This window comes from Pogoniulus pusillus, chromosome 24 (genome assembly GCF_015220805.1).
Source record: "Pogoniulus pusillus isolate bPogPus1 chromosome 24, bPogPus1.pri, whole genome shotgun sequence".
NCBI classification, from domain to species: domain Eukaryota; kingdom Metazoa; phylum Chordata; class Aves; order Piciformes; family Lybiidae; genus Pogoniulus; species Pogoniulus pusillus.
In genome coordinates this window covers 7,955,980-7,974,953 of record NC_087287.1, presented here as the reverse complement: position 1 = coordinate 7,974,953, position 18,974 = coordinate 7,955,980, and the positions used below count along the sequence as shown (strand labels likewise).

At 43.7% G+C, this 18,974-nt stretch overlaps 1 protein-coding gene and 1 long non-coding RNA gene across 5 annotated transcripts in view; both read left to right on the top strand.

Moving 5' to 3' along the window:
* Positions 1-18,974, top strand: part of OSBPL5 (oxysterol binding protein like 5) — a 173,233-nt gene that overhangs the window by 28,218 nt on the left and 126,041 nt on the right. Inside the window, exon 1 of one of the 4 annotated variants that reach the window (XM_064163236.1) lies at positions 8,016-8,036. The exons of 1 other annotated variant lie outside the window; for it this stretch is intronic. The gene's annotated coding sequence lies outside the window, so the exon portion shown is untranslated. Of the gene's footprint in view, positions 1-8,015; positions 8,037-8,133; positions 8,209-8,592; positions 8,868-18,974 lie in introns of those variants that run through there. 2 more of the 4 variants (XM_064163234.1, XM_064163232.1) reach the window with 2 other exon arrangements.
* Positions 1-18,974, top strand: part of LOC135185961 (uncharacterized) — a 58,495-nt gene that overhangs the window by 24,521 nt on the left and 15,000 nt on the right. The gene's annotated exons all lie outside the window — the stretch shown is intronic.

The window sequence follows — 18,974 nt, the reverse complement described above, 5'->3', positions numbered from 1 at the left end:
GTACATGTATAAGCAGGTTTTTAAACCACATATGTGAGAGAAGAAAACAGTTCTGTTCAAATATCCCTGAAATTTACTAACTTATTCAACACGATCCAATGACTCACCCTCAGAGCAATCTTCTCAGGTAAAGAAAAAACATATAAAATTATCTCCAAACCCCCAGTTGACATAGTATGGTATTTCTACACTATGGTTTTGCTGACTGGTAACAAGCATTTCCCACCACTGAGAACTGGAATTATTCTATATGCTGGTCCTCACTCTGGCTTTAACCATCAGAGCCTTGTATCCATGTCATTGCTGATACAGGCCTCCTATAAGCTTTGTAACTCAGTCCAGATTTGCTGAATTTCATCCATTTTCACTGCACTCTGTGAAGAGTACAGAGTTATGCTGCAGGACCACGAATTGGCTGAAATGCTTGATGAAAACAGGCTGAATTTAAAGGTTTTAGTACAACCCCACACCTGAGAGGCTTCATTTGGATTTTGCCCTGTTTAAAAAAAAATCTCATTTGCCAAGGTTTACTTAAGGTACTTTTGCAATGTACTTCTAAGTTAGCTCTCCATATTCAAATGCAATTGGTTGTCTTTCCCTGAGATCAGCTAAAGAGAGTATTTTATTCTGTTCTTTATTCCACTCTCCTGTTTGTAGCCAGAGATCTAATGGGAAGCAGGACAAGGACTAATTGCATGTCATAGAGTCCCAGAGGGTCTCTTGTTCTGGGCAGCAAGACGTTGATAGTCTTGAACTCTGGTTTTATTCAAATATGCCTGATCAACATTACTTCTTGAGTCTTGTAATCACACAAAATGAATACAAGTAATAAAACTTCGAGATCTTTCATATATCTCTAGAGTTATTACAATTTGCTGGTCTCTGTAACCACAGGTAGCATTTGTTGTTCAAAACCATGATATGTTTCAGATTGCCTTTTTAAAAAGACATATGTTCTTAGAAGTTGGTCTTACTTTTAATCCCTCTGTCTATGCCATGAGAGTTCAGAGTGGATGGCTGCCACTTGTAGCATGGATCTTCTTCAGCACAGTAGCATAAACCCTTTATATGAGTATCTGGATGAATAAAGCAGCCTTTGACTCCACTGCAAGGCTTGCACCCAGTGGGGGCCTGGATGGAATACAGGGCTGTGGTGGTCCAGCTGCAGGTTCTGCTTTCAGTGGTGCCCAGTGCAGGCTAGCTACCCCTTTTGCAACACAGACGTGCTCCACACTGTCCCCTCTTAGGTTTGAAGTGGGAAGGAGCAGCCTAACCCTTACTGCCAGGTGAGGAAGCATATGAACCTATGATAGAAGGGCTAAGCAAAGTGCTGCAGGCCTTGTGCAAAACTAAGGAGCTATTAAGAGTCAGTAGATAAATTGACAAGTTATTCTAAAATCTGTCTCTTTGCATTCAGCAGTACTTTTTTCCCACCAGTCTCTCTTTCAGTCAGCAGTCTGCTCATATCTCAGATATGTCACTCTTGTTTTTTTCAGACAGATCAGCAGTGTGGTTTTGAGGTAGATCTCCAGATCATGTTTATTTACTGTTCTTTGATTCAAAGGCAGAGCACTCTTGGAGTACATGCACCTGGATTCCTTTTCAGTGAAACAGCACGGGAAGATGTACACTAAGAGCACAGCCAATTCACTGTAGCTGCTGATGGATGCTGACTTGACAGGAGCAGACTAAAGCTACTCCAATGCCAGCTCTCTGAAATGCAAATAGGGCAAATGTTGCATTCTCAGTACCAATCTCTTTACCCTACACATGTGCTCCTGCTTGCTAAAGCAGCAATAGCATGGGAAAGCCACAAGTCACAGCATGCCTGATTTTAGTATGTGAGGGCATCAGGAAACATAATAAAGAGCAGTGGAATGGTGAAGTTCACCAGCTTGGCCATTAATAATTTTATTTACAAAATGAGGGAGCAAATACCTACAGTTCTCTGTGGTCATCATCATAATTCCCAGAGATATTATTCCAAATGCTCAAGTAGTATCATCCAATCATCCTCTGTGAGACTGCCTTTGTGACTGGATTTCAGTAGAACAAGATCTAATCAGTGGGTCTGGGATTAAATCGGGTCTTCTATGGCATAAAAGAAATGGACATTTTGCTCTGGAACAAGCCTTTGTATATTGTCCTTTTGGGTTCTAAGTCAGAACATGGTCTCTGATAGTGTTAGACCTGATCTGGGGAAACAGATCTTATTCTTCCAGTCTTTCTTCTTTTGTGTTTTTCTTGTACAAATGTAGTTTGTGACAGGAACGCTGGACAATTCTTCCTGTTTGAAGCAAAAGGAGGACAAAGATACTGGCATCCCTCTGTGCAGACAAACCAATAAGCCAGCTGCCCTTCAGCAGTAGCAGAAATATTACTGTATTTTCTCTTTCTGTTCTCCTCCAAGCCCCTGTGGCAAGTGCAGGTGTCCTGTTGATGGAAGGCATCAGCAATAACAGTCCCTAAAATGAATTGCAAAAGTGAAGGGGATTTTTTTGTTTGATCATGGATGGAGGCAGAAGATAAATTTCAGAGAGCAAAGCAAGAAAGAAGCTGTGAGAGGCTCCATAATTTATCAGGGATGAGCTGGATGCAAGAGTGAGCCAAGAGTCAGGCAAAGCAGAAATGATCAGGCATGAAAACAAACAATCCTGTAATGTTTGGGAGCAGCTGGAAGCTCAGGAATACGATGTAGGGTTATTGCAAAGCTACTAATAGATCAGATTTGTGACTCTGACCTGAATTTCAGATCAGTAGCATATGTTAAGTGTCAGGAACTGGATTCAGTCATCTCCAAGTCAAAACGTCCCTCTCTGGAGAGAATGAACTCATGAACAAAGCAGAACTAAGCTGTGACTTTTTGTCTGTGTGGATCCAGATCTGTCTAGATATGTGTAGAGAGATTAATACTGCCTTATACAAAAATCTGTGTGTTATCGTTGGAGTCCGATAATCAAATCTCTTAGAAAGAGATATGTTTATGTTTCTTCTCACTGTAATATTTCCTGTATGGACAACAGCAGTCAGTGCAGGAAGATTAAACTTGTTGGTGTCTGTTCCAAAGTTTAACGAGGGCAGGAATTAAACTAAAAAAGCCTGTCCATTTATAAAGATAGACTTTATATGGACATTTCCCATTGGCTATGATCATTCTGAAAGATGTCAGCCATCCATACTGATGTAGATGTTCCAATCCTATCCAGCCATGCAAAAAGTTCATCCTCATCTATTGTTGTATGCGTGTAGGCATGTATTTACATATACATGTATGTTTGTGTTTTATCTCTCAAAGCTTTGTATCTGCTAGCTTGCTTTGGAATTAGCTTGAAATATGAGCAAGAACAAGGGCTATGGCAATATTTTTGAGTAGCAATTTGGTTTCATGTCATGTCTTATCAAGGGTTTTGAAATCTAGCCCAGATTTCACTGACATTTTGTCACATTATGGATATCTCAGCTGCTTACCAGCCTGCTGCTAGCTGCAGAAGGAACCTTGCTCACCAAATCAGCTCAACGTGCTAGGCTGCCCTCTGAGAGGAGACTTGCAGTTAGTTACTAGCCAGACCTGCAGGAGTAAATCAGTGGCAACCAAACTCAACAATCTGCTTTTCATACCAAAGCCATTATAGCAGCATTCATCTTAATCTGCTGCTTTTGAAGCTTAGAGGAAGATAAAATAGGTTCATGGTGCTTGATGTGAACAACCTTCAGATGAACAGTTAGAAATGAGGCCCTCAGGTAGTCACCACTAAACCTCAGTTGACTCCAGCTGTAACAAGACCAAGATGTGTGGAAGTAGAGTTTTACCTTCCAGCATAGAACTTTGTCTAGGACTCCTGGAGTCATCCTGACCCTTTGAAAAAGACCTTTGTTAGCAAAGGTGCAGGGCAGGGAGAGTGGGATCTGCCGAGCAAGTCTTGCTTAATATAAAATCCCTGAGATCACAAAACACCTGTCTGAAATGAGGTGTGGGTAGAAGTGGTTGAAATATTACTCTTGAAAAACACCCTTCTGGTTAAGGCTGTAGAAAGTAGGCTACCACCCAAGAATGTGACAGGTCCTAAAGAGAAAATAAAGCAGGTAAGAATGTGTGTGGTCTTTTATCTTGTTACTGGCAGGTCTTCAGAAATACCTCCAAAGTCTCTGCTACAACATGTTGCTGGAGACTCTTCTCTGAAAGCTCAAACCCTCTTTTATGGAAGCATTAGAGCTTGAGTGGCTTGTGAGGCCTATAAAGGCTTAGCCCATTGGGTGAAAGTCCTAGCCAGATAACCTCTCTGCTGTAACCCAAAGCCCACATGTGGACATTTGAAAAGCTTCTGACCACTGAGTGTTAGGCAAAGCAAGACCTTCAGACTGTTTACTTACTCCATCTTCTCTAGCACTGCTTCAGGTAGGGAGCATGGAACTAACATGGTCACCATCCATCATTCCCAGAAATGTCTCCACAGTTGAACTCAACGCCACCTATAAGGACTACTGCAGGTAGAAAACAACACTGCAGGAAAGGAGATGAAATATAGAGCAGCAGGAGCTAAATAGAATCGTGTTATCTGCCCCTCTCTGCAGCAGACTGACAAGAAGAAGGAGAGGAGCTGGCCTGTGTTACTGTGCAGTGAATATATTAGACAGGAAAAAAGTTCTTGCTAATGAAACTCTCAGAAAAAAAAACCCACCTCTGTTAATGGAGGGGAGAAAAAAAGAGTTAGAAACATCATCTCAGCAAGGGATACACACTAAGAGACAGGAGCTGCTAAAGCTCAGTCTGCAGTATCAAAGCACAGCGGCATTCTGCTCCTTTTGGTGCTTGCCCACTGCCAGCTGTGAAGTCTTCACACTGCTGCTTTTCTGCTCTGCAGTGTGACATGAAACTTTGCAGAGCTGATGCTCCCTGTATCTATTACTTGCCCTGCAGCCTCCTGTGTAGAGGAGCAGTCTGTGCAGCTCCAACTTACAGAATTCATCATCTCCTGAAAATTTTCCTCTGCTTTTTGCCACAAGAGGACTCCAGTCTCCAGTAGCTCTCAGGGAGATGGCTGTGTTTTTTTCTAACTCCCCCAGAGACCCGATCTAGCAAACTTACAATTAGGAACTTGATTTAGCTGCAGCTCTGTTTTTCAGCATGTAAAATGAACAAACATGTTCAGCTATGGGCTTTCTTTTTCGGAGCTCTAAGCAGACAGACTGCTATTTGTTAACAAGAAACTCCTCCTCTGCCCAGTGATAGCATTAAATATTTTTGCTCAGGATCTGTGCACTGGGAAACACATGCAGGTAGAAATGGTTTTCTTCATGTCATTAATTGTATACAGCTATGCTGAAGCTTATGGCTAATGATAAAGAACCATATTTAATGACTTCTCTAATTCATTTGCTTTAAAGCTTCCTGCTTCTTGCTGTGTGCCATGAGCTTAAGGGCAATTATATTGCAATGCTAACAACCATTCCTATGATCTCTGATTAATGTGGTTATGGCTGTAGAGACATTGTACTAATTATCATGATAGGAGTTTGATTGCTCTTCTCCATTTTCATTTTAATAGAGGACAATAAATACATCTGATGGCTTTATGGCCTTTAATAACCTTTCTAGCCATAAATGGGAGCTTGTAGAACTATGTAGATACATTTTGAGACATAGGAAAGCATAAAATGAAAGTCTGATGGACACTGTAAAACAAGTATGTGTTTGCATTTCACACAGGTGGGGTCTGATCTCTGCTGGGGGAAGAGGAGCTCAGCAGTTAGCAAAAGGTGAAGGATTCCTAAAGGGAGATGCAGAGGAAAGCATTGCAAGAATTTCCCAGGGTAAATGGCAGATTGCTGGCCTGAAAGATCTAAGTGATTTCCCCATCTGCATTTAGTACAGGTTTTTAAACTTCAATGATACTGTGGTGTTGCACATCTCCTGTGGTTGTCATAAAAAGACAAAACATAGTGGTTTTAAGTGTCCTGACTGTTAAGCTCTCTGGGCTGCATTACTGGACTGTAAGGACTGGAGTAACACAACTGACACACTCTGACTCTCGCTCTTCCCGCACTGCAGTTACAGCACATTGTGCTTTGCTGGTTTTGGTACCCCTGCTTATGACAGAGTTCACACCAGCTTGCAAGCCCTCATAGAGTTATGTTGCCATGATGTGAAAGGCAAGCGTGGCACACACTGACAAATGCCCAAATAGAATACCACAGCTGCAGACCACCTGAAAGGAAGGATAGTTTCTTGCTAAGGAGAACTGAAGCCAGATGGGACCTCAGCTCCAACTGCCCCATGCCTCCATCTGAGAGCTTTTGTCTGTGAGCTGTGTCATCTCTTTGGGACACTGATGAATTAGCATCAAGTTAGAGAGCTTAGGTGATGTTAGCAGAGAAGCTGGTGCACACAGCCAACCTCACCTCCAGTGCAGGGTTAGGTCATGAGTTCAGCTACCCACTGGGGGTTTATGGGTATCTCAGGTAAGCCTCTATGAACTGCAAGCAGTGCAGGCAATGTAATCATCAGCAGCAGAGCCCCAGCAAATGTGTTATGTTTTTAAATTGCTTTTAACTGAACAGACACTAGAGGGCTGTGGAAAGTAGTCTTTAAAGATAGTAGTGTTGGCATGGTTCAGTTTCCCCACTGTAGGGGATTTATAAGGGGCAGGATAGGTCCAGGTCCTGTCTTTGACAGGCAGGGAAGTGATGAAAGTTGTTGTTCTTGTCTAACCCACGGAGGACCCATCTGGTGCAAGGTCTGAAGACACAGCAAATCCAATTTCAGGGCTCCCTGGACCATATCAGAAATGCCATGGGTAAGTGATGCAAAGTATCACCCTCATCTACATTTTCTCAGATGGTCCAGTTTTACTCTAAAAGATTGACAGTTTAACTGGCAAGCCTTTTGCTCCATGTTTTATAGGCTTAGTAACATAGAATGGGTTGGGCTGGTTGGGACCTTAGAGATCAGATCTAGTTTTAATCCCTCTGTTACCAGTAATGTCACATGTGCTGCCCTAGAGCACACAGGAAGGCATGAAGTATTTTTCCATATCAGAATCTGTAATTGCTTTGATGAGAATATTTTTGGTCAGTTTTTCATCAAATGTGCTCTGTGTGGCAATGTGGCAGTGACCAGACAAAATATTCATAATCATGGAATGACTGCCTGAGAAGAAAATCATTTAGTGGAAAATTTCAGCTGAAACACTTTTTGAAAGGGTATAGTGTGTGTTGCTCTGTCACACCAAGCTCACTAGAAGAAAATCAGCTATTTCTGCAGGCTGATAGGTGCGTGGGTATCAGTGATTCAAGGTGAAGCCTTGTAGTGCCTGGATGGACTGTAGTAGGTGAGAGAAATTATGTTCTGGGCCAGCTGAGCTTGCAGTTTTGGATAAACTCAGGATTTTTATCTTAGATCTGAGAGACCTTTTCAATTAATGAGTTGCTCTTTAGAGTTGGCAGCTGGTTTTCTGGGTAGCATGAGGATCATCAGAGCTTATGGGTCTTTGTCTTGATTTAGAAGCTGTAGCACTAGAGAGAAAAGGGATCTAGTTCTTGTTGTCAGGGGTGGGGTAGCAGAACACTTCTGGCATCTGATTTCACACTTCTGGTTTCAGGAGCATGAATCTGACTCCATGCTGTATTTTGCACCAAGTGCTCAGCTGCACTTGGGTGATTCAGACTCAGTGATGAAAGTCAGACACGCATGTTGGTCACATTGCCTCCTCATGTGATGTTGGTTTCAGAAAGTTTGGATGCCCTTTATGCTACTCTGAGACTGGGTGGACTTCTGGCATTACTTTTTCCCGTGGTGGTGAAGGACGCGTGCATTAGGTTTATTGTTCTTGGTCCAGCGTTGAGTTGTGGGATCCGCAGGGTGGAGAGGAAGCAGCAGTTAATTGCATGTAGCTGGATCCTTTTTTGTCCGTGATGTTTCACCAGGTGCTATGAAGTCAGGTCATCCCCGAGGGGCAGGCACGCTGCTTCCAGGGATGCGGTGATTGGACTGTCCTCCTGGTGTGGAGGAGCTTAAGGGGTCCGAGCTGGCCATAGGGGTGAGTTTTCGCTCTGGATACACAGGCGAGGCTGGGAGCGTGCTCGGCTGCGTGGCAGGGGCTGCACATTGCATGGGCGCCTTTCAGTCACAGCGCCTGAGGAGGCTTATGGCTGGATGCTGAGACCCAGTGCTGCTGCAGCTGGAGGGCTTCAGCCCGGTCATCTACCCAGGTCGCCTTTTCTCTGTTACCTTGCCCATGGCGTCGCGGACCCCCGGGGATGGCCGGGTGCTTGCCAGGGAGGGGGCTGCAGGATTTTTGTGCGGGGTCGATTTGGTTTGGGGGTTTTGGCATTGTTTACCTTGCCCTGATTTCAGTCCCTCCCTGCATAGAGCAGAAAGAAACGAACTCCAGGGGGAAGAACATCCCGAGCCGCACCGCAGCTCCCGGGGGCGCGTCCGCGGGAAGCCGAGTGCCGCTCCCGCTCCGCGCCCGGTCGATCCCGCCCGGATTTTGTAAATTTCCTTCCTTTTTTTTTTTTTTTTTTTTTCTTTTCTTTTTTTTTTTTTTCCTTCCTTCCCCCCCCCTCTTTTCTTCCCCGTCCTCCTCCTTCTAGTTTCCCCTCTATTCCCCGCTTTCTTCCCTCCCTCTCTAGCGTGGTTGGATCAGTCTTTTGGTATTTCCTGCCGCCGCCTCCCCCGAGCAGCTGTCCGGCCGCGGCCCGCCGCTTTGCGGTCTCCGTGCCGCCGGGGGATAGCTCGGCGCGGCCCACGCGTGTCCCGTCGGCCCCATCCCACGCGTGTCCTGGCGGCGATGCAGGCGGCGCGGCGGCGGCGGGGTGCGGCGTGCTGAAGGCAGCGCCGCCCGGGGGGGTTCGGCCGCCCCGACCAGGTAAGGCGCCCCGGGCTCCCCACGTCTGTCTGGCGGTCTCCGAACCCTTTAGCCTTTGAAAGCCGCTTCCATCCACCCCCAATACCCTCAAAATTATCCTTACCGAAATACCCTCACAAAGCAAGTAACAGCACCACCACCTCTCTCCCTTCCTCTTCCTTGCCTCCCGTCCTCACCCCCAGTTATCCCAGTACATCCATTCTGCCCCTTGCCCCAAGCCAGCCGCTCTTCTTTTTCCCGACGCAAGTAGGCTTCTGATTTTCAGCATATGTGGTACCCCGGAGTCGTTTTGAGAGTGGCTTTGGCAGCCCTGGGAAGGTAGCCCTGCTGCTTCTGCCCACGCATGTTAGCCAGGTTGTGTGTAGTGAGGCTCTTTTGCTCTTTCTGTCTGTGGCTGTTGCCGTTTGAGTTTTAGCAGTGAGAGCTGTGGGATAGGTCCCTGCACATCAGGATTGGATGGCCAGTGTTTAACTGTTGTGGTGTGGGGGATTGCAGCTGTCAAGGTGACATCTATTCTTTTAAGACATGTGGGCATATCTGGTTGGTGGAGCCCATTTTTAACGTACTTATTCCAGGATGGTGAGGAAATAGTCGAGACTGCGCTGAGCAGAACTTGCTACATATGGGCGAGGACACCAAGTACCTTTCCTATAGGCACTTGCACAGATAACATGCTGGAGATCATTTGCATTGCTATCCAAAAGCCAGGTAGACCTGTGTTTGTAAATGCTTTTAGCCTGCGCTAAACGAAGCGAGGCAGCATTCCCAGAAGAATAAATACATAGAACTGTTTGCCAGATCAGAAACCATGTCTTTAGAGTGCTACATGAACCTGAAGTGCTGTAGTGTGAAACAGTTGTTTAACGTGAGAAGGAAACTTCTCTAAGCTGTGTGTAGTCATCTCATTGCTTCATCTGGCTGCAGCAGTATCTTTATTGTCAAAATATTCCTCCTGTGGCTTTGCACTGCTGCAGGAGATAATAGTATTCAGAAACGTTTGTACAGCAGGGAACAGCCCTGCATTTGTTGTGTCCCCAGCTGCCACCTCTCCTCCTTGGCAGCAGGTTTCCAAAGAGGTGTGAGTAGAGACGGAGGGAGATAAGCCTCAAGTCATGCTCTGCAGTGGCATCCCCTCTACATGATGTTTTCTTGCTGAAAGTGGGTTAAGTTCTCCACAGAGCACAGACACCAGCTGCGACAGAGATCCACTCTCTTGTGTTTATGTTCTTGTTTTTATACATCTTGGCAAGCCTATGAGTGAAGTAGACATCACCACTGTTTCCTTTTCATACCCTATAATTTAATTTCTCTTGCTAAAATATTCCAGTTAGCCTCAAACTAGCACACTAGGGAAAAAAGGGAGGCCCTAGTCCTGCCCACAGCCTATTGTGGTCTGAAGTGGGCAGTGTGAACCTAAGGAGCAATTTAATCATGGTGCTACACGAATGTAAGTGAAAGGCAGAATTACTGCTGGAATCTTCTCATGGTACTTAATTTAATTTCCATGTGCTTTATTGCAACACTGATTCATCAGGTGAGTGGGAGGGAGGCTTGTACAGTACAGGTGGTTTAATTTCCATTGCTGAGTTAGAGATTTAGCAAGGTGCTTTCTTGGCTACAGCAGAGAAAAGTGACTCTGTATCTGATATGGTGCTGCAGTTTGGAATCTGGGATAAATCTAGGGAAAGGCCATTCCTGTAATCTGTAGTGTGCAGTGTTGAAGTCAGTGTGCTACATTCAGAGCAAAGCTAAGAGATGCCTAATCCATATCATGTTCATAAATCACAAACATTTTGGTGAAGCTGATTGGAATTGGATCATACTCACTTGTTGTCCAGGGGACCTGTTTTCTGCTGAAGGCAATTGTGAGATTGTCAGTGTTGCCTGTGGTAAAGATCTTTTCAGACTAGATGAGGGGCTGAAAAGGTGAAAATGAGACTGCTCCAAAGCATATCAGCAGGGTCCTGATGTTTCTGAGCCACGGAACATAGACCTCCCTCAGCAACTGTAAAGATTTGTGCTATTTGATCTCCTGTTGTATTTGATTGGAAGGGAGGAAAGCTGCATTTAGTGTTTCTTTTTCTGACCTCCCTACTTCTGGAGCATTAATAACACAGTGTTTTTTCATCCAAAAATGCTGCTCCTCACGCCTCCACTCCTCAACGTGAGATGGTCTCTGGCAGCACATTGTAGGTGTTTGTGCGTGCCTGCTGTGGTTACTAAGGTAAAGGAAACACAAGCAGCCTGGGGAATGGGAACTGACAATCCCATAACTAACATACATGCTAGTTTGGGTAGAAATGTCAGTGACCTGCTAAGCCAGCCTGCCTCGGTATGAGGCTGGGCTTGCTTTCTCTTTGTATGGGCTCATAACTGTCACTGCTGGCGTTTGTGCTGTTCTTTCCAGAGCACTGAGCTTCTGAGACTGAACAAACTCCTCCCAGGTACTGTTACGTGTAGAGCTCTCAACCCTTCTCATTGAACTGTGTGGTTGTGGTGCATTTAATGGCACAGGGCTGTGTTTAAATCACAGCTTCTGCCCTCATCCCAGCCTCTCCCCACCACTGTGGCTCTTTCTGGCCATGTGAGGAAGGAGGAAGACAACAATCATCCTGATAAACACCCTTGTAATAAACAGCAGCTGAGCCTCTGTGGAGGACTAAGGAGCATGTACATCCTGCCCAGACCTGCTGCTTTATTGCTCCAGAAGATGAGCTGCTAAGAATTTTCTCCCAAATCCCAAGAGGCACTTATCTACATGCTGTTCTGGTTTTCCAGTCTCATCTTCCCATTGTGCCTGCCTGCCTTTTTCATGTCTCCCCTGTCCTGGTGATGGGTTACTCTTAGGGAGCAGCTTTTCTGCCTGTGAAATTGACAGCTTCTGTGCTTCTGCTGTGATGCTAATTGGACGTAGCACTTTGTACCATATTGTTTATTTTAAGCCAGCCTTCAGTTAGTAGCAGCTCTCAGACTCCTTGTTGAAGTGCTTCTGTCCATTGCTGCTGTAGAGGAGGTGGGAACAAAATTAATTCATGAATGCTCTCTCCCAAGCCTGGAATATGAGGTCAGAGGAGCCAGACAGTAGGAAAAACTTCCCAAAATGGTTCCTGCTGACCAGGAGTATTTTATCTCTGAGGGATTCAAAAGCCAAGGACTATTTAGCTAGTTTCCACAATTCTGAACTGTTGTAATATAGTTTTAAGGTATAGGGGTGGGGCACTTGTGTCAGGCTCTAGGTACTGTGTATGCAGCTGTGTAACATGAAACAACCAAAGGATTAAAGGAGAATATTTTGCAAAATTGGAAGCAGCTGACAGCAGACTAGTAGGAGTCACCCTTAAATGGATTCTGCCCATCATAAAAGGAGAGCGATGTGAAAAGAGCATTATTCTTTACTAGGTTCTAACAGTCTGGCTGCTTTCAACCTACAGAATAACTGTGGACATAGCCCTTCTTCTCTAGTCACAGTTAGTTTTATGTTGCATTTGTAGAGCTACAGCTGAAGTTATGTCATGGTTTTCTTTTGTACTGAAGGATTTATAGATGCGTAAATCAAATTCTTGATGGAAAAGGCTCTTGCCTTGTTGTTTAATAAACAATTAGGTGTATACCTAGGCTATCTTTTTGAAATGTTTCACTGAAGTCTGTGCTCTGGGCCAATATTGATAACCTTATCATGTTGGCAGGCTTCCTGGTAATGATATTTGTTAGTTGTTTTGTTAAATTCCCAGCCAAGCTTTGATTTCTTGGGAACTAGCTGTAGGGTTGTGTGAATTTGGGTTTTTTGACAACCCAAACCTTTTGCTTAATTATTACAACAGTATAAAAGAAACCAACTAAAGGCAAAAGAGAAGCATACCTCCTTAATAAACTGGGGACATGTGCAGCTATCCTTGGGGAAGGTGAATGCTCCCATCACCAAGTCTGCCTGCTTCTGCCTGTCCAATCTGTTAGTGAATCAATCAATGTGAAATTGTCCCCCCAAGGAATAATGTAATAGCTATTTTGTGTGTATTCCCACAGTGGTGTGCTGCTGCAGCAGAGTCCCAAGGGTGTTCTGAGTAGGTCAGCAGAGGCTGAGATAAAAGCAGACTCGCTGCTGTTCTGTGAGATGTGAAAGAGTGACACTGAGTGATGAAATGTCTAGTTGTGTGTTGAGTAGAAAGCTTGAATGTGAACTTAATCCTTTTGCATCCTGGCACTTTGAGCACAAAAGCAGTCTCCTGCTAAGTTCTCCGTTTTCTCGCTGCAAAAACATGAGATTGGTCTAAGAGGTGTTATCATTTCCATGCTAATGCAGTTTATTCCAGATAACTGTTGGCCTGTGGCTGCTCTTTCCCACCTTTAGTGCTGCAGAAACAGTTTGGCTTTTGTTACTCTGTGTTGTTTGATGCCATTAAGAGTGCATAGCCTGTGCCAGTGTTGCACTGTTCAGTTGTTTTGCTCTTTTCTCAGATTATGACAGGGAAATCTCTCCTCACAGCAAACAATTACCACATCCCAGCAAGGAGAGAAGGGGAGCCCTGCTGCCTTGCATGGTGCTGGTAACTGTTACCCTTTGTGGATAGCCTTGGCAGAATGAAAAAAAAAAAAAACAGTAGTAACTTTTTTTTTTTTGGTCCTAAACCTTTTCTTCTTAATAAATAAATATGATTTTTAGCATCAGGAGAGAATAATTTTTATATAGTAAGAGAAAGTGACTGAGGTTTTTTAGTACTTTATCAAATGTCGCACTGTTCACTGAGGGAGCTGCTGCTGCCTCATCTGTAAAATCCCTGGAAGCTGAATATGAAATTGCCACTGGAATTAATGGGGGTCAGGGAAGTTATTCTGGTAAGCTCCTGCCATGGACACATACAGATGAGACTTCTATTTAATAATATAAATATTTCTGTCTTTTCTTGCTGTGCTGATTTGAAAAGAAGCTGGCACAATGCTGCAAACCTGACAGTTGCTGATACAATGAATGTTTTTTCCCCCTACCTTACTAAGGAAAGAAATCTGGGTTTACAGATCATCTTATGACCTTTTCTTTCATATGCGGGTCAAAGGCAGTTCAAGTCTAAATGTGTGGGTTTTTTTTTTCCCAAGGAGTTGTAAATCCTTACTTGGGTTATGAAGGCTTTCTGTGAATACTGAACACACTGTACAAATTACAGCACAAGTGGAGAAGGCAGCAATTTTAGCTGCTTTCCATGGAGCTCTCTGTTCTTGTCAACCTGGAGCAGGGCACAGGTGTGTTAAGAATGAAAAACACAGTCTTTGTACTTCTGAATTTGGTTTAAAATAGATTTTCTTCTTTGCATTTTAACATATGTTCATTTGGGCACTTCCCTTGTCTTGCTCTGCTTTTGTAACACTAGTTGCTGAAGAGGAGAGGTCATTTGCTAAGAATGGATCTAAATGGATTTTAATTAAAAAAAATAATTAGATTCAGTAGATGCAAAGCAGGCCCTATATTTTTTTTGGTGATCCACCCAAACTTTGTTGCCTGTAATCAAACTACTGTTACCATCTTATTGTCTCTCTGGACTGTAGTTCATGGGAGCTCACTGACATACTGGTCTCATTTATTCAGACATCTGTGCATTGCAGTAGGCTTGGGGAACTCTAGTTTTGGACAGGGTTGGAGGCTGCATAAACCCAGCCCAGGCTGTCAGGCATCTAACCTATTTTTTTCCAAGCTGGTATTCAGGTTCTGGCTTGTGGAAGCCCTCAGCATAGGTGCTGAAAGCTTTCTTTTCCAAGAGGGTGAGGTGTGCTGAGAAGCTGGGAGGATCTCCTCACCGTGAGTGTATCTGGGACATGTGAGCTCCTATTCCTGAGTGGCCTGAGAAGGTACACGGCCAGGGTGTGTTAGCCTCAGCTTCCTGTGCCTTTTAAATTTTCTCCTATGCCTGCTTGGAATGCACATTCTCTGGTCTCAAGGTCTGTCTTTTATTGTAAGTTCACACAATGCTAGTGCAGCGTGGCCTTGGCTTCTGCTGGGCTATTCTGCAATATAAATAAAAATAATCTCTTTATGTAAGCAAGGTACTAAATAACCCCTTTAAATTAGTTGAGAGTGCAGGTGCAACAGTGCCAGTTTTATTCTCTTCTCCGAACAGGTGCATCCTCACGAGGAAATAAAAGGTAAGTAGGGACTAAGTGGGGAAACATTGAGCAACAACAGACTGACTCAGAAGCAATTTAACCACAGTAATCCTTGCAGTGCTCAAGATTCCCTTTCCCAGAAATGCACAATGTGCTGTTCTCTGCTCTGAAGCTGTTGTCAGCTGACATCACTGTATTGGTATAAGCCTTGTTGATAGCCACAAGAAGCACAGTTAGCCGAGAGCAGTTCTAGTGCCGGCTGCTGATCATTGCTAACGCTCTCCCAATTGTTGAACAGTATAATAAAGTTATTTCCTGCTTAATGTTTTATCCTTAATGGCTGGTATGTCAAACTGTGTTAAAAACATTGTTTCTAGTATCAGTTCAAGCATTACCAAGCCAGTGTTTATTTTTTAAAACAGAATAACCATTTGCCAAGAGCTTCTTTTGGATACCTCTTGAGGATGTTTTGTCTTTTTTTATTACTTTAATCAGACTGCACTCCTAGGAAAATTGGGGGGTTTCACATCCTTCTGTGGTACAGATGCAAATAGGCATGAAATACATGTCTGCACTTCGTCCTCACAAACTAAATTACTTTGACTGCAGTGAGATTGCTCTAAACAGGAACTTGTTTGTGCGAGTCGGTGTTTGTGGAATTGGATCCTTCAGGCTCTTCCTGCTGAGCCCTGTATATTTATTAGATGGCGTGTAAATGCACATATCTTCTTACCTGATTCCATTCTGGCCTCCTGTCATGTGTTTGACATCTTGACCCTCTTGAAGTCTGTGTTTCCTTGTTGACTTCACAGAAGCCAAGCTTTCTATGCTGTGCATCTTTCAGAGAAATCACATTAACATGTTGTAAGCTGGAGGGAGCTGGTCTGAAAGCACCCACAGGCAGCTACTTGCCTTGGTGGTTTTTTTTGTTTGTTTGTTTTGTTTGTTTTTTGTTTTTTTGTAAGATGCAAATTCTTTCCACGTAACAGGGAAAGTTTCCTCAAAACAAGGAAACTTTGTTGAGGTGAATGGAAGTAAAGGGAGAATCAGTGGTAACGTGCTGCCTGCACAGTGCAAAATGGGACATTGTGCCATAGTTAATGAGATTCTCCTCTTTTCCCTTGGAGTTTGGAAATAGAATTTGAACAATTTTCAGCTGAGCATCTCACTTTTCTGCTCACTGAATAGATACAAGCCCTGATTGTTTAATGGCTAGATTCACTTTTAACTGATAGAGTTTCGTAGAGGTAAGATAATAGGTCTGAAAAAGAAAAGACTTTTTTTCTCAACACTATTTAATTTACCATAATTATATTAAGTGCTAAATTGAAAGAGACTTTTCTAGTTAAGATGAGGATAATGAATAGTTGTGCGTTATTACCATAGCCACAGTGGGGGAAGAAAGATATTTAAGTTTTGCTCCAGCAGAAAGAAAATCTGCATCTAGGTAGGCCTTAATAATTTATTTCCCCCTCTCTGTTGCTGACTTCCAAGTTTTACTAGAAAGATTTCTGCCCTTTGCACCTCAGAGACACTTAGTTTGTGAAAGGAAACAGCAGGCACCACAAGTGCAAATGGCTGTTGAAATAGTGAAGCAGCAGATTGCACCTTCAAGCTAAGCCTGGAGCTACATAAGCAGGGGCAGTGTATGGAAAATGCCCTTGCAGGAGTCAGCTCTGAAGGCACTGGTTTGTACCATGGATTCCTAGAGGCCTTTGCTCCCTCCATGCTTCACCTGTGCTGCAAAGCAAGGTGGAGTTTGCTGCAGTTTTCTGGTTGCAGCAAGTCAGAACAGCTCAGGTCCCGGGTGGTTGTGTGGGTGTGCAGCAGCTTGCCACACCATCCACCATCATCTGCTTCTCTTGTTCTTCTTCCCTGGCTGGAGCTGTGGGCAGGTTGTGCAGATGGTCAGGTCTTCTGGCTCCCTTGTTTGAGTGCCTGAGCAGATCACAAGGTGTGCAGAGTTGTCCAGTCTATGTAGAAGACACCAGGTCTCTGTTTGGGCATGTTTGGTGTCTTTATGCTGTTAACATAAACACACCCAACCTCTGCATGTGGATGAAAGTGATTTATTTGGAACAGAATTCCAGCATGTCTTCTGCAGCTGAAACCGCAGGGGAAACCAAACTGCGCTCCCTTATTTATTCACTTCTGCGCCCTGGGCTCCACCACACCGCTTCTCTACAGTATTCTCTCCACTGTCTTCTCTCATGGTCCTGCTAGTAGTGCTTCCAAGCTGATCCACAGGGACTTATCCCATATGAAGATTTGTCTTCTGGGAATTGTACTCAGGCCATTGCCTTATCTCTCAAAGTCTATTGAGAGTGCACATGATTCTACTTGATGCTTGTGATCTGGTCTGAATGTGAACCCCTGGAGAAAGGGGGCGAATTATGCATGAATTATTTAATCTCTCGAGCATTCCAGTCCCTTGCCTAGAAAGAATTAAGCAATATGGGGCTTTTTGCTTGATTTAATAGAGGCTCTGTGTCAGACTCACTTGAACTTCAGAAGGCTGAGCATTTGGAGTGCTAAAAGTTCATACCCTTGTTCCAAACTCTTTGGACTGCAGTACGGGAAGACAAACTAATGTAAGCAGTGTCTGCTCTTAGATGGGTCAGAAATACTCCAGATAAGTATTCTGTTTTTACCTCTTCTCTCCCCAGGGATTTGCTACTTCTGGATTCAAACAGGTTGAGGCAACGAAAGTAGGATAATTTTGCGGTTAAGGCATTTGGCTGTGGATTCAGGAGATCAGTGTTAGTTCCTCCTCATGTACCTGTGAGGAGTTTGATTGCACCCCTGTGCTTCTGTCTGCACTGGAAAGATAATGAACAGAAAGTAAGTTTGGGGATTGGAATTTTATTTATTTTGCTGTGCTGCTGGTCTATAAGACTCTGCTGTGAGGATAGGAAGAGGGTTTGATCTCTTTCTCCATGTTACTTGGCTGAGTCTGCTGCCCTGTCCCAGTCAGAATGTATCTCTACTCTTTGAATATAACTAGTGGGTGGGAAATCTTTAGGCCCATCTTTTTCTTCTCATTTTTATTTATTGCCACTGTTTTGTCATGCTCTTTGCTTTTGTTTAATGTCAAAATTAAATGATGAGTTGAGTAGTGTAGCTCTTAATGGTGTTTTGAAGAGGAGCTAAGCTGCATACATAGTCGGTGCTGTAGGAAGCTGTGAATTACACCACAGTATTTTTAATGGGCGACCCTACTGTGCTCTGAGCTGTTGGCTCAGTGAGCCTGTCTGACATGAGCTACAGATGAGACTCCAAGTGCTGTAAATATCTGTGCCATTTAATTTTGAGTACCAGAAAATGAAACAGCATATGAAATAATAAAAAGGTTTTTTTTACTTGAAGTCAGTAAAACAATTTTTTCTCCCGGCTGATTAGGAAATGGACCTTAGAAGTGTTAAATGGAGAATAAATGTAGTGTTTAGGGGCTAGAAATGTTTAACAAGCAACAGAGGCTCCCTGTTTCTCGCTGCCTTGCTGCTTGCCTGCAGCTGTGAGGTACAGGACTTAGGCAGCCCTGAGGAAGACTTGACAGTGCTTGGCGTCGTGACTCTGTAAGGTGATATGTGTGCTCAGGTAGGAAGGCTGGAGTTTGCCTTGTGGACAGTTCAGCTTTTCTTTGTATCTTGAATTTATCCCTGTTGATCTCATTTGAGTTTGTATCTGGAAGCCATAGGATTTTAGTCTGGGATTCTTGCCTCACATCTAATAACTTTTTAGTTGAATTACAGCATGTATCTTAGGCATGCTGAGCATTTTAATTCTTGTTGGTGATTCTTTTGTACTTTTCAGCAATGTGTGAAAAGGGTAATTATCTTTACAATAATAGATGCGTTACTTTCTCTCTAATCTGGCTCTTTTCTAGCTTCATTTTTCCAGCTTTCTGACATCTCTTCCCTCTAAGTAATTGCAGTGTATTATCAGGTGATACTCTAAGTGTTTTTGATTAGTTAAGTAGGTTGAACACCTTAAATCTCTCATTGCAATTGATTT